Source organism: the organism of the source record quoted next, unplaced genomic scaffold (genome assembly GCF_019419815.1).
Source record: "Pyrus x bretschneideri cultivar Hongxiangsu unplaced genomic scaffold, Pyrus_bretschneideri_v1 Contig26, whole genome shotgun sequence".
Taxonomy (NCBI): Eukaryota; Viridiplantae; Streptophyta; class Magnoliopsida; order Rosales; family Rosaceae; genus Pyrus; species Pyrus x bretschneideri.
The window spans coordinates 3,995,174-4,010,736 of record NW_025999568.1 but is presented as its reverse complement, the minus strand read 5'-3'; the positions used below and the strand labels follow the sequence as shown (position 1 = coordinate 4,010,736).

The following is a 15,563-nucleotide window of genomic DNA, read 5'->3' as shown; positions in this document are numbered from 1 at the left end:
ATCTCTGCTTTTTCCGTGATTTCCTCTTTTTTGATCGACTTCTATTCGAATTGAAAACCTTCTAGAGCTCTCTTCCCCAAATTACAGCAGCAATTTTGCTCCAAATCTTTCCAATTGAAAAACCCACATCATCATCATCTATTCCTCATCAACACAGGTACTTTCTACACCTATTATATTTTCAAATCTGCTTCAAATTTCTGATTTGATATAATTAGACTTTAGAAAAAACTTGATGATTTTGTGGGTTAGAAAATTTTTTACTAATTTTCTGGGTTCGTCTTCACCACCATCGAAATGTAACTTCTATGTGTTTGTTTTGGTTGATTGTAGATTACATATTGTCAAGTATTTAATAATTGACTTTTTTCCTAGGGTTCTTAGCCCATTATCTGTTGTTTGGAGTTCAAACATTTTTCAAGCCATGTTAACAAGGTCTACAAATACCAAACTGAATAGAATGATACAAGAAGGCCATATCGTTGGTTCTTCCAGTGGTATACAAGTTTGTGATAAACCAGGCTTTGAACCTCAGAACAAAAGACGAAAAGAAGACCATATTGTTGGTTCTTCCAGTGGCATACAAGTTTGTGATAAACCAAGTTTTGAATTTGAAAACGAAAGACAAAAAAATGTTGACAATGTATGTTCAACAAGTACAAACACAGTTCAAACAATTGTCAATGTCGATACATTTGATAATCCGAATCAAATTAGTAAAGGTTAAGCCAATTTTCAGAAAAATAAAAAAGGTAAACTATCTTTTTAACTTACAATTTCTTTGGGTTGGTTATGTATTTATGACTTTGCTTCTAATAGGTTGACTTTTTTTTCCCTCCCTTCACCTTTTTTTTCAATAGGAAATGTTCAGAAATATGTGGATTTGGGAGACAAAAATTATAAGTGCATCCATTGTGGTGCACTTTTTTGGATAAAAGAGTCTTTAAAGCAGAAGTCCAAGAATAATGAGCCCCTTTATTCTCTTTGTTGCCAACAAGGAAAAGTCAAGCTTCCACGTCCAATGCCTACTCCTCACTTTTTAGAAAATTTGCTTGACCCAACTAAAGGCCAAACAAGCTTATTGTTTAGACAGAACATTAGAGCTTATAATTCAATGTTTGCATTTACTTCAATGGGAGCTAAAGTTGATCACACAGTTAACAATCAGTCAGGCCCTTACATTTTTAAAATTAGTGGTCAAGTGCATCATTTAATGGGCTCTTTGTTACCCCCTGATGGTGAATGTCCAAAGTTTGCACAACTATATGCGTATGACACTGCTAATGAAATTGGAAATCGTCTCAATGCTGTTAATTGTAAGGAAACAAATATGAGGTTTGATCAGAATATTGTCAAAGGTTTGATCAACATGTTCAATGAATCAAATGAATTGGTTCAAGTGTTTCGAACAATTAGAGATAAATTTGAAAACAATTCTCTTCCTTCTTTGAAAATAACTATATTGGGTAGGCAATTAAATGATGATAAACAATATGGACAACCTATATGTGATGAAATCACTGGTTTAATAGTGGGTGATATTGGTCAATTTGACTCAAATAGAGATATTGTCATAGAGTTTAAAGATGGTGAACTAAAACGTATGACAAAATTAAATCCAAAATTTATGTCTTTACAATATCTCATTCTTTTTCCATATGGTGAAGATGGATATAGACCTGATTTGAAATTGAATATTCCCTCAAACAATCGCCCATGTAAAAGAGGAAGAGTGACTATGAGAGCATTTATAGCCTATCAAATTCAAGAAAGGGAGTCTCAAGTAGATACATTGTTAAAAGGAGGAAGACTTTTTCAACAATTTTTGGTAGATGCTTATGCAACACTTGAAAAGGATCGATTGGATTACATTAGAAAAAACCAAAAAAACTTACGAAGTGAGGTGTATAAAGGTATTTATGACGCTGTATCAAAAGGTGATCATGATGCTAATAACATAGGCAAAAAAGTAATATTACCTAGCTCATACACAGGAAGCCCTAGATATATGCTTAACAACTATCAAGATGCAATGACTATTTGTAGACAATTTGGTAATCCTGATTTGTTCATAACATTCACTTGCAATATCAAATGGCCTGAAATTGTGAGAGAATTTGATATAAAACTTGGATACAATTCAGATGATAGACCAGATATCATTTCTAGGGTTTTTAAGATGAAACTTGATGATATGATTTGCTACATAAAATCGGGAGAACCTTTTGGAGAAGTTGAAGCAGGTGAGTTTAAAAAATAAATTTTTTTCTCAGTTTCTTTCTTTTTATCTTTACAATAAAATTGACTGTGGTTTATATATTTCCTAACTTGATTGCAAACAAATGTTTGTACAATCGAGTTTCAGAAAAGAGGGTTGCCTCACGCTCACATCTTAATTTGGTTAAAGAAGCCTTACAAATGCTACTCTGCTGATGACATAGATTCCATCATTTCAGCTGAAATACCAAATAAAAATTCAGATCCTCTCCTTTATGAAATTGTCAACTAATTCATGATTCATGGTCCTTGCGGACAACTTAATCAAAATTCTCCATGCATGCGAGAGGGAAAATGTTTCAAGTTTTACCCAAAGCAATACAAAAGTGAAACAATTTTTGAAACAAATACTTTTCCTGTGTATAGGTGTCGTGATGATTCGTCAAAATTTGTGGTTAAAAATGGGATGCAAATTGATAACAGTTTTGTTGTACCTTACAATTCAAATTTATTATTGAGATACAATGCTCATATAAATGTTGAGTCATGTTGTCAATCAATGCTTATAAAATATCTTTTCAAATACATAAACAAAGGTTCAGATCGAGCAAGAATTGTTTTTGAAGAAAATTCAAACAATGAAATACTTGCTTGTCTAAATTGTAGATATATATCTTCATACGAAGCTGTTTGGAGATTGTTTGAGTATCCAATTCATATGAGAGAACCTCCTGTTGAACGATTGCCAGTACATCTTCCTTTGGAACAAACTATTGTTTTCAATAGTAATCAATCACTTGAATCAATTGTTAACCAAAAAGCTTCTGAAAACACAATGCTGACAAGTTGGTTTGAAATAAATAAATTTTTTCCTGAAGCGCGAACATTAACTTATGCAGAATTGCCGTCAAAGTTTCTATGGGAATCTCGACATAAGATTTGGAAGCCTAGGGAATAAAAAAGGAGGATCCATAGGCAGAATTGCCTACGTGCATCCTACATCAGGTGAGTTATACTATTTAAGAATGCTTCTCAATATTCAAAAAGGTGTTCTCAATTTTGATGACATTAGAACTGTTAACGGCATTATTCAACCATCGTATCAAGCTGCGTGTAAATGTTTGGGTTTGCTAGGGGATGACAAAGAGTGGATTGAAGCTTTAGAAAATGCAGTTAATATTGCAACATCTCGCGAGTTGAGGCAATTATTTGTTACAATGATTTTATTTTGTGAAATAGCAAATCATCAGCAGCTTTTTAATAGTCATTGGCAATATATGTGTGATGACATTTTGTATGAGCTTCGAAAATCTTTTGCAATGCCAACTCTGAATTTACCAGAATTCGAATTAAAAAATTCTCTTCTATTTGAATTAGAGCAACTATTTAATGCATCATCTAGCTCTTTAAAATATCATAATTTGCTTATGCTTGATGAAAGAAAAATGTCATAAATTAGAAACAAATTGTTGATGGAAGAATTAAATTACAATTGTGATGATTTAAGTAGAGAACATTCTGTTTTGGTAACACAGCTTAATGAAACCCAAAAATTTGTCTATGATTGTGTTATTAGTACTGTGAATGAAAAAAAGTCGGGTCTCTTTCTTGTTTATGGCCATGGAGGAACTAGAAAAACATTTTTATGGCATACAATAATAAGTAAAATCAGATATGAGGGTAAAATTGTTTTAGCAGTTGCTTCATCTGGAATAGCTTCATTACTTTTACCAGGTGGTAGAATTGCTCACTCCAGATTTAAAATTCCTCTCATAGTTACAGATTGCTCAACATATCAAATTAAGAAAGGGACTCATCTTGCTAAATTAATTGAAAAAGCAGATCTTATTATTTGGGATGAAGCTCCTATGAATCATAAACATTGTTTTGAAGCATTAGACAAGTCACTTCTGATATTTTATCACATTCAAACGATTCAAATAAAAGTGCTCCATTTGGTGGCAAACCTTTTTTATTAGGCGGTGACTTTAGGCAAATTTTACCAGTTATTCCTGCTGGAACAAAAGAAGAGATAATAGATGCCTCTTTAAATAACTCTTATTTATGGCCTTTTTTCAAAGTATTTCAGTTGAAGGAAAATATGAGGCTTTCACAAAAGGGATTAAACAATGATCAAAAGGAAAAACTTGCTAATTTTGCATCTTGGATTTTACAGATGGGTGATGGCCAAATTGGGGATATACTTGATTCAAATGACAAAGATACATGTTGGATTGAAATTCCAGATGATTTACTCATTCATTCATACTTTGATCATATTCATTCTATTTTTCAACAACTTAACCAGACTTTGAAAATAATTTTGCCAGTTTTGAATATTTACGAGAGCGAGCTATTGTTACACCAAAAAATAATATTGTAGCGGAGATAAATGATTATGCAATAGATTTGTTACTTGGTCAAAAACACGTTTATTTAAGCTCTGATTCTTTATACTCATCTTCTGGAAATTTTGAGACTCTTAGTATAATGTATCCTACAGAATTTCTCAACACACTTGATTTCAATGGCTTGCCTTCACACAAGTTAATTTTAAAGATTGGAATGCCTATTATGTTGCTCCGAAATTTAAACCAATCTTTAGGTTTGTGTAATGGAACAAGATTGGTTGTGACTCAATTATTTGATAGAATTATTGAAGCTAGAATACTTGCTAGCAACAACATTAATTACAAAGTTTTCATTCCTAGAATAACCTTGACAGCAACTGAAAACAAATGGCCTTTTGTATTGAAAGGACGTCAATTTCCAATAAGACCATGTTATGCAATGACAATTAACAAAAGTCAAGAACAATCATTGAAACAAGTGGGACTCCACAACCTGTCTTCACTCATGGTCAATTATATGTTGCATTATCTAGAGTCGCATCAAGAGAGGGTCTCAAAGTTTTAATTACTAACAACAATGAAATGCCAAATACATTTACAAAAAATATAGTTTACAAAGATGTTCTGCAAAATTTAACAACAGGTTGTAGCTTGCATACATCTGCAATTAAAAACTTGCATATTACACATTTTGATATATAGACACTTTTTTCCTAACAATATGTATATTTTGCTTGCAGATTTACAAGACAATCAGCATCGTGCCAATTCATAGCAAGAGTCACTCACCAAGACATTGCAGGGCACGAGTGTACAATTCGGACTCGGGATATGCAGGTATATATTGATTTGATTTCTGTTGTATTGGTTGAAACTTTGTTAACAATACTAGAGTTGTTAAATTTGTCTGCCATATATATTCACCAAATTATGTCTCAATGTTGTTGCTGCTGTTACTCGGTCATGGGGTTTCTTAAGGTAGATTGTTATCAAGTTTGAATTTTCTAATTTTCTTTCTGCAAATTATTTTTTAATTATTATTTGTTTTAGGAACTGCAATTGTATAATTGGATAAGAAAACTAGAAAATATGTTCGATTAGAACAAATAATTTTAATCATATCTTTAATTTATTTTTGCATTCTTTCTTGGTATCATGTTGAGTGTTAGTCTTATCTTTAAACTTTAAGCAATGCTGAGTTTGTTTAAACTCTAATCGTAATTGTAGGTTGATTTGGACCCTAGCAACAATGAACGCTTCCTAGATGTGACTCTTACTAGGGATAACAACATTATCGCTGGCAAGATATATCAGGTGCTTCTAACTCAATTTTGACTTCCTTTGCAGTGTGTATCATTTCCTAGTTTTGACTTCAAACTTGATCTTGCTTATAGTTTTTAGTTTTTGAAAATGATGTAAATGTAATAACTGAGGTTTGTAATAGGGAGGGAGACACCATTAGTTTGCTGGAATCATTAACCCTGGTTCTGAGGGATTTCAGAAGCTATTTTTCCATTAAGAGGAAATTGCCATATCAGTGCACTCAAAGTAAGTTGCCATTCTCTCATCCTCTTCCTAAATTTTGACTTTCATGGCTACAAACCACCTTTTGTATAGTTATGTATATGCATGTATGCTTGGTTAATCTTAATTTTCCATATCCAATGTATTCAAATCATGTTCATAGTCAGATTACCATTCTTGATCTGTTGTTTCAAGATTGTCTGACCTTTGGGTTGATAACTGTTACAGCATTGAAGCATCATGCGCTGCACATCCTATTGCTGATGTCTTAATCAACTTTGCTTCATACAGAAGGTCAATGATTATTCTATGAGTAGTGTTCTGGAGTGCGAAACTTCTATGGTTGTACCTAACGATGAATGTATGTTGATATATTTGCAATGCTTCCGCTTCTTCCATGGCTGCTCTTATGCAACCAACCATTAGAGTTGTGGCAATCATTACTGAAGGTGTACCTAAGTCAAACACTAAGCAATTGATCGCATATGCACGGGCAAACAACAAGGTTACACCATTGATGCAAAGTTATCTTAATTTCACTAACCTGTGAAAATGAACTAGCGATACTAACTTTAATTATCGTATCTTTTGCAGGTTGTCATTGGCCCTGCTACTGTTGGAGGAATTCAAGCTGAAGCTTTTAAGATTGGTGACATTGCTGGAACAATTGATAACATTATTCACTGCAAGCTATACAGGCCTAGATCTATTGGTTTTGTCTCCAAATCTGTATGTAGCTAATCCAATATCTTGAACTTCAGATAATTTGGTTATCCAATACCTTAAACGTTTAGCGTATTGCAATTGAGTTCATTCATTTTTGTCCTGTGCCCTTATGTTGGCAAGACTGTTTAGGTCATGGTACAAAATCACAATGTTCATATGTCTTACCTTTTCTTTTTTGCTTCACTTGCTTGAACATTGATGACTGCCTTTCTTCTATGATTTGAGTCGATTTAGGTGGTTCCACACATAACTGATGTCATTAAGACATGGGGTGAATCTATTTCAGTCATTTCCGTCGATGGAAAAGAGCGCCCTGCAAATGTTTATGTAGATCATTGGGAGCTTAATTTATTAGTATTTATGTAGAAATAGAAATAATTATAAATGAAACCTTCTTATCAGACATGACCTTTCTTTTGTTTGGTTGTGTTTTCTAACTCATCAAGAACAGTAAACAAATGAAGGGTATAAGCTTTCCATAATAGGGTAGTCTTTTATTCATTTTAAAAATCATCCGTATGATAGTTGGTAGATTTTTTCTATTTGAAATTTCTTATTGTTGTGGTAGAGTTGTGTCGAGATTTCTTTTGCTATACATTCTTTACATACAATTTAATATGTTCATTTATGCTCTCGAAAATTAATAAAATATATATTTTGGTTCTGCATCTTTGTAACAGAATGGACAGCCTCCCGTGATTTGCAGGCTTTTAAACCACCAAAAAAACATAAGGGTCTCTGCATGGAAAATGTGCACAAGTTAAGGCAGGTGAATTTCAAAAACTCATGTTTGTACAAGCTGTTATAATTATTATTTTCTTACTATAATTTTGGTTTTAATGATAAAATTTGGATTTGCCCATTTGGGGATTTCCCAGTTCAGAACCTAAGAAATAAGTAGCACTGCTGACGCACTGTTGGAGAGATTGTGAACCTCTGTTAAATCACAGTCCATTGAAGGGCTTAGCCCGTTCGACTTTGTGTTTTAGATGAATCCGTTTCGGATTGGGAGAAAATTTAAACCCAAAAAAAGTTGGGTTTCCTGATGAGTTGTCCGGCAGATTTCAGGTGACTAATTTCGTGATTACAAATAACTTTGTACCATGACATTGTGGTATGCTATCGAATCTAATTAGCGATTTTTTTGTATGGTTTTTCCGTGGATGCAGGTCGGCAACAAACAGGTTGATCACATCTTGAGTTTTCTGACTGATTTATTCAATCCTATCAGTTCTGATTCTGTCCCTCCATAACATTTCCAGCACCATCTGCCTTGCTCTCATCACAGCTTGGCTTTCAGTTCCTCAGGTAAAGTTTCCACCTTTTATTCTTCAGGAAAATAACAAAGATTCCAAACTTATTGAACTATATAGTGATTTTCTGTCGAGTTTTTTCTTAAAATTTTTTCAATTTGAATAGGAGGAATGGTGGAATGGTGGATGTGAGAGTTTCTTTTACAGCAATTCAAAGGGAAGAGCTTGACAGACAATGGACTCTTCCCCTATTCCTCCACATTCACTTTTACCAATTTCCAAGAACACATTAAATTCCCTCAAAATATAAGCCGAGGTATGGAAAAGCTTCGAATTCCTTGGTTTCCTCCAATTAGTATGCAGAACTCTAAAAAAAGAAAAAAGTGAGGGTTGAATGACTACCCTCATATATACACATACAGATATGTAAAAAATTAGAATGGTGAAGTGAGGGTTTAATGACCTATTACTCATTTGGTTCTATTTAAATAAAGTTCGCTGATTGGTTCAATGACTTATTACTCATTTGCCATTCATAATTCTCTGTTTTTCACTCAAACATTGTGAAAATTGAACCTATAAAATATTTCATATGATTTTAAATCCCGTAGCATCGCGCGGGTACAAATTTCTAGTATATTCTATTTTTTGTTTCCACATAAATAACGGAAAAATCTCAACCAACTTTTAAATTACAATTGTTTGCCGATGTTCTTGTTTCTATAATAAGAGGGTATTTATGTTCCCACATTTGTAACCTCGGGTCCGCTGAGACTAAAGATTATGTTTATTATAGTGTTTGAGAAGTTAACACGTAGTGCCACACGTTTATCGTATGTTTGTGTTTCATAAGTTATCGAGTTTGAATATGAGGTGCGTGACACCTCATTAAGGCTATTGACGGTGTATTAATTACTGTTAGCAACATTCTCTCCATAATCTCTTAGATTGCGTCAAAAATGAAAAATTGTAATGTACAATCCTCACCAAATCCCTCCACAAGCTGCATGTTAGCGAGATTATCTCGTCTCCACAAATTTCTCTGTAATCTCTAAAATTGCGTCAAGAATAGAAATTTATATAGGGCATGTCTTACTATGCACTCCAAGTCATTCAATTGTAATCAAGATTCTAAAAGGCACTAGGTCCTAGACAGTGGGCAGACAGAGCCCTTGGCCTTTTTTCAGTTTAAATTAAACTTATTATATAAGATATAAATAAATGTCTACTTATACATAAAAAAATACATACTTGTATTGAGATGCATAAATTGTAAAATAGAATGACATATAGAATATAAACTATTATAACATATTGAAAACATAGGGAACAAGTATATAATGAGTGTTCATCTAAGAATTAAACAAGTCTCATATAATTTATAGAAAAAATAAAAATGCAAAATAAAAGTTATCTATTTTTTGTCTAAGTGAGAGTCACGACCTACGCGCCCTTTCTTGTATTTCAAACACTTGAAGATTAATCGGAGCAGTGGCTAGTAGCCTAGCACTTAGGCAAATTTTTTTAGAACGGTGTAATTAAATATTATACTGATGTATTCTATATATTATGTAATTGGGAATAGAGTATATACAAGGAAAATTATTTTTCTACAATTACAATGCAAAATATGTATAAGTAAGAGTGTAGGATAACATATTTTTGTTATTATATTTTCATAGCCAAAATCTTCTGGATCCGTATGGACACAGTGATTCTAAATTTAGAGATTTAGATTTTTTTTTTTTTGCTCCAAATAAAGATTTCATTCAAATTGAAAAACCTCTAGTACAACCTCCTCTATAGTCAAATAACACATTGTAAGCCTTATCCGAGATACAAGAATCCCAAATATGCAAAATTTCTACACTTCGACCAATAGTAGCTAAGATAACGGCCACAAAGTTCACTTCCCTATAAACAAAAGACCATCTGGCTTCCTGAAGAGAAGCAGCACACCATTTAATATCCTTCAAAATGGATTTAATGTTCCAAGAAGTGTCGAACTGCATCAATGATAAGCTTAGAATCCATTTCCACAATAATGTAGGTCAAATGTGCTCTCTTAGCCCATCACATAGCCTCACAATAGTGTTTTCCCCAGGTTCAAGGCTCTAGCAATCATGTTCATTCCTTATAGTGAACCCAGCAGCAGTTACATTGTTGACCACAAATCCATTGAAGTTTATTTTTACGAATGGGGCACTTGGGCAAGACCACTTAATCCTGTTATTTATCTTTTCACTTTGTGGACTAGTGCCAATGGTAATTAAACAATCCATTAGGATTTGGCTGTTCATTCTTAAATACAATACCATTTCTATCATTCCAAATTTACCAACAAACTAAGACGCCATTGCTCAAATAACACAAGTCCATTTTTTCTCGGTTAGGAAGAGACTCTTACAAATCCAAAATACCATCCGAAGGACTAGCATTATTTAGATATCTATCATTAGAGATTTGACAAAATTTTTTTGCATATTTATAGTTCAGAAATAGATGGTCTTGATTTTCTTCTATCATTTTACAGAGGGGGCACTTAGTGTCAATATTTTTAATGTACTTGCTCACTCTTTTCCTTGTTTGTAGTTTGCCCTTAGTTAGAAACCAACCAAATATCTTCACTTTCAGAGAAATGGTTAGTTTCCACATCTTATTCAGAAGCTTTTGTCTTGAAGAAGTTTCTTGATTCTCATTCTAAATCCCAGTTGCAGACTTCACAATAAACTAACCATTAACATTTGGTCCCCACACGAACTTGTCCTGGGTATTCTATATAGAAATAAGAATAGTGAAATTTTTTCTTACAATAAGGTCCTCCACCACCTGATTAAGCACTATTCCAAAGCCATATTAATTATAAAATCCCCTACTTATAGATTGCAATCAATTAGATGTCTCTGGTTTTAGGAACTAAGTAAAAAAGTGAGTAAGGAAAAACCCATTGATGAGTCCAGAATGAAATGTTCTTAACGTCACCACCACCACCACCCACTTCATTCCTTTGAGGATGACATTTCTGCAACTAAGTATACATTTCCAGCCAATGAATGATTTTGTCTAATTTTACTTTCTAACATATATTCATGTTTTAAGTACTTTTTCCTGATAATTTGAACCCATCAATTATTATCTTCTAACAAAACTTTCCAACCTAATTTGGTTAAACAAGCATTATTAAAATGATATAATCTTCTCATCCTAATAATCCCCTAGAACTTTTAGGAGAGCAAACATTCTTCCAACTCATTGGGTTGAAATTACTACCCTTTCCCCAGAAGAAATTTCTAAACTCTTTGTTAAGTTGACAGTTAGCTTGTTTGGACATTTAAAACATGACATGACATGATTTGGCAGTCTTGTAAGATTAGATTAGACAAGAGTTAACCTTCCGGTTGTGGAAAGAGTATTAGTCTTCCAACTGGCAAACTTTTGTTCAACTCTTCTAATTAGTTCATTACCATTTACAACGCCTTTCTAAAACACAATGTTATGAATTCCTATATATTTTCCAATTGTATTTTTATGTTGAATATGCATGATATTTATGATTTCATTTCTTAAGTGGATGGTCATATTATTTGAGAAGTAGAGTGAAGATTTAGAGAAATTTATCTGCTGGCCAGAGACGTTGCAAAATCGTTCAAAATTAACCAATACATTTCTAGCACCTTTGGTAGTAGATTTACCAAACAATAAACAATCATCAACAAAAACTAAATTAGATATCTTAAAACCAAACGGAAACATTAAAAGGCCAACATGAGATTTTGAGTGAAGGATAACTCATTTAAATGTCTAATTAAAGGCTCTATACATAAAATAAAGATATACGGAGATGAAGGATCCCCTTATCTAATTCATCTCCTTAGATAAAAATAACCATGTGTATCACCATTAATGATGACTGAGAAGGAGGTAGAGGTAATGGATTCCATGATCTAATTCGCCAATCTCACACTAAAACCAAACTTAAGAATGACATACCTGATAAAGTACCAATTAATCATATCATAGGCTTTCTCCTAGTCCAGCTTGATGGCTATGTACCTCGTCCTTCCTGTTTTCTATTAAAGTTAAAAAACAATTCATGTGCAACCAAAATATTATCCTACCTTGATTTTGAGAATACAACAATCCAAAATAGGCTTTAATCTTGTGATAATGACCTTACTAATTATTTTATAACTTACATGTTAGGGAGTTACCCTTTTAATCGTCCATTGAATGAGTTCTTTGTAACCACTTTCCGTTATGCAATTTGTAATTAGTATAGGGTGGTTATGAGGACAATTCATGTATAAATATTGTACTGATGTACATTTGATGATTAAGGAAAATTACTTTTCTACATGGTATCATCTTTTCTTGCTTAGTTATTGATCTTGGAATCCTTGCTCCTTTCCCTCATGGCTGCTCATTCCTCTTATTCTCTTGCTCCTACTCCAAACGTTGCCACCCTAGTTTTTATCAAACTAACAGATACCAACTACCTTATCTGAGAGGGTCAAGCCAAACCCTTTCTTGTTGGACACAATATTTGGCGTTTCATTGATGGTTTCTATCCCTGTCCCTCCGTCACTTTTCTTGATCCTGTATCTAAGTCTACTAATGACAAACCTGCTACCATTCCCAACCCAACTTTCCTTCCTTGGTACCAAGCTGATCAATCGTTAGTCAGCCAACTTCGTACGACTTTTACGGAACCGGTTCTTTCTCAGGTTGTTGGTCTTGCCACATCCCAGGCTATTTGGGAATGTTAAACTTTTCTCAACATTCTGCTGCCAACTCTGCTCAGCTAAAGATGTGATTCATGTCCATCACCAAGGGCTCCAAAACTGTGTTTGAGTATCTTCACCTGGCCAAGGAAATTTCTGATCAACTTTCTGCCATTAAAAAACCTGTATCTCCTGCTGATATGGTTACTTGTGTTCTCCGAGGTTTGGGACCAGATTATAGCATGTTTGTACTGCTACTTTGTAGTTTCCACCTCCTCCGTCCTTCTTGGATCTCCGTACTTGTTTGCTTTCGTTTGAAGCACAACAAGCCATGAGCCCAATTATTTTCTACCCCATAGCCGTCCACTTTTGTTGCTTCTCTTCCCTCTACTCGTGGCAGTGCTTCTTGACACCATAGCTTTCCTCAAGTGTCCCATCAGCATGGGCTTTTTTTCTGTTGGACCAAATCATCCTCATGCTCAACGGTCTGCACCAAGGCTTTTAAGGCATGCGCCACAATTTTATGGGCCTCGTCAGTGTTGGAACTGCCATAGTTTGGCCACCTTCCCGCCCAATGTCCACAAACTCTGATTTATCTCGTGCCTTTAAGGGCATGCATGTTACTAGTCCTATTGATTTCCTATGGTACTTGGACTCTCGAGCCATAAATCATATGACTCATGAACCACTTTTCATTTCGTCTTTTGCATCGACCTCTTCTCCTGATCAAGTTTTTATTGGTAATGGTGACTCTCTTCTCATCACTCACACTAGTAATGTTGACTTTTTCTTCCGGAAATCTATGGCACATCTCTCACGCTCCAGAAATCTATGCTGCCCATTCGTCCTCCTCTCTATCTGTCGCGGGTTTGCGCCCTTCATTTGTTGCTCTGCCATTTACCACGCAGCCATCCACATAGTTCCGCCTCCTTCTATAGAACGGGTGCTCCATATGCTTCTTCCATCCCAGGTATCCACGGTTTCATCACAGACAGGTTTTATCAGTTCTGTTCATACTTGTTCCGTATCAATCACACTTCTCCACACGCTACCTGGTTCCTCAAGCTCTCTTGGGCATTGTTGACTCTGATTTAGAACCAATTTGTTACGCGAAGGCTTCTTAATTTCCTCACTGGCGTCAGGTGATGCTCGATGAATTTAATGCCATTCTTAAACAGGGCACTTGGTCTCTCGTTCCCCCTTCTCCTCAACATAACACAATGGGTTGCAAATAGGTCTTTAAGGTTAAACGTAAGTCCGGTGGCACAATCGAATGTTACAAAGCCTGTCTCGTGGCCAAGTGATTTTATCAATAGAGTGGTTTTGATTATTTTGACACGATCAGGCCCGTGGTCAAGCCAACCACTATCTGCACTGTTCTCAGCATTACTGTCTCATGTGGGTGATCAATTCGACAGCTTGATGTCAAGAACGTGTTTCTACACGGTAATTTATCTGAAGAGGTTTTTACGCGTCAACCCCCTGGTTTTACTGATACTTTCCGTCCGCATCATGTTTGTCGGCTTCATAACGCTATTTATGGCCTCAAGCAAGCCCCGCAAGCATTGTTTCACAGGTTCAGTTCTTTTCTTCTTCGTGTTGGTTTTATGCAAAGCTGCTCTTATTCCTCCATGTTTGTGTATCGTGATGGTTCTCATATAATTATACTCCAATTATATATTGACGACATTGTGCTTACGGGTAGTACTCCGTCTCATATTTTCGCTTTTATTCACTCTCTTGGAGTGGAATTTGAAGTTAAAGACTTGGACACCTTGAATTATTTTCTTGGAATTGAAGTGTCTCATTTTTCTGATTCAGTTAGTCTAACTCAAAATAAGTATACAATTGATCTACTCAAGAAAAGTAATCTTCTGGAATGGAAGCCTGTTTTAACTCCGAAGGCCTCCTGCATTTCTGTTTCTCGCACTGACGGCAAGGCCTTTGCTGATCCTCACCTTATCGGCAACTTGTGGGTGCTCTTCAATATCTTATGATTACACGCCCGGACATTGCCTATGTCATTCAACATGTTTCACAGTTCATGAGTTCTCCTAGTGATACACATTTTGAAGTCGTCAAACGCATTCTTCGTTACCTTAAGGGCACGCTTGGTCATGGTTTGTGACTTCGACATTCTTCGGATTCGTCTATTCTTGTTGCTTATGCGGATGCCGGTTGGGCGGGTTATCCCGACACTCGTCAATCCACCACTGGCTACTGCGTTTTCTTGGGTCCTAATCTCATTTCCTGGAGTACTCAGAAACAACGTAATGTACTCAGAAACAACGTAATGTCTCCCGCTCCAGTGCTGAGGCCGATTATTGGGCTCTTGCCTATGCTTGTGCTGACACTATTTGGATTCAAGGCCTTCTGCAAAGAAATTCAGCTTCCTATTACTACACCGGTTATTCCTAATTGTGACAATCTTTTTGCCACTTACATGGTGGCCAATCCAGTTTTTCACTCTCACACCAAACATATTGGTATTGATTATCATTTAGTTCGCGAATGAGTTGCTACTGGTAGTCATCGTGTTCATTTTATTCCTTCCACAGAGCAACTTGTGGATGTTTTCACCAAAGGTCTTCCTTCAGATCAATTTCATCAGGTCATTGCCAAACTTGGCTCCTCACTGGTGTCAAGTTTGCGGGGAAGTGTTAGGCAGTTACCCTCTTAATTGTCCATTGAACGAGTTCTTTGTAACCACTTCCCACTATGCAATTTATTTGTACTTTAATTTGTTCCAAGTTCTTTGTAACTGTTGTCCG

General features: G+C 35.1%; 1 long non-coding RNA gene across 2 annotated transcripts; it reads left to right on the top strand.

The window, feature by feature from the left end:
- Positions 1-5,148: 5,148 nt before the first annotated feature.
- LOC103944811 lies at positions 5,149-8,564 on the top strand. 2 transcript variants are annotated; one of them, XR_007259483.1, is made up of 8 exons: positions 5,149-5,405; positions 5,796-5,882; positions 6,013-6,116; positions 6,687-6,821; positions 7,525-7,587; positions 7,697-7,886; positions 7,988-8,126; positions 8,238-8,564. It is a non-coding gene; the product is annotated as an uncharacterized LOC103944811 (long non-coding RNA). The 2 variants fall into 2 exon arrangements; XR_007259482.1 differs by lacking the exon at positions 5,149-5,405 and adding an exon at positions 5,406-5,546.
- The last annotated feature ends 6,999 nt before the right edge of the window (positions 8,565-15,563 follow it).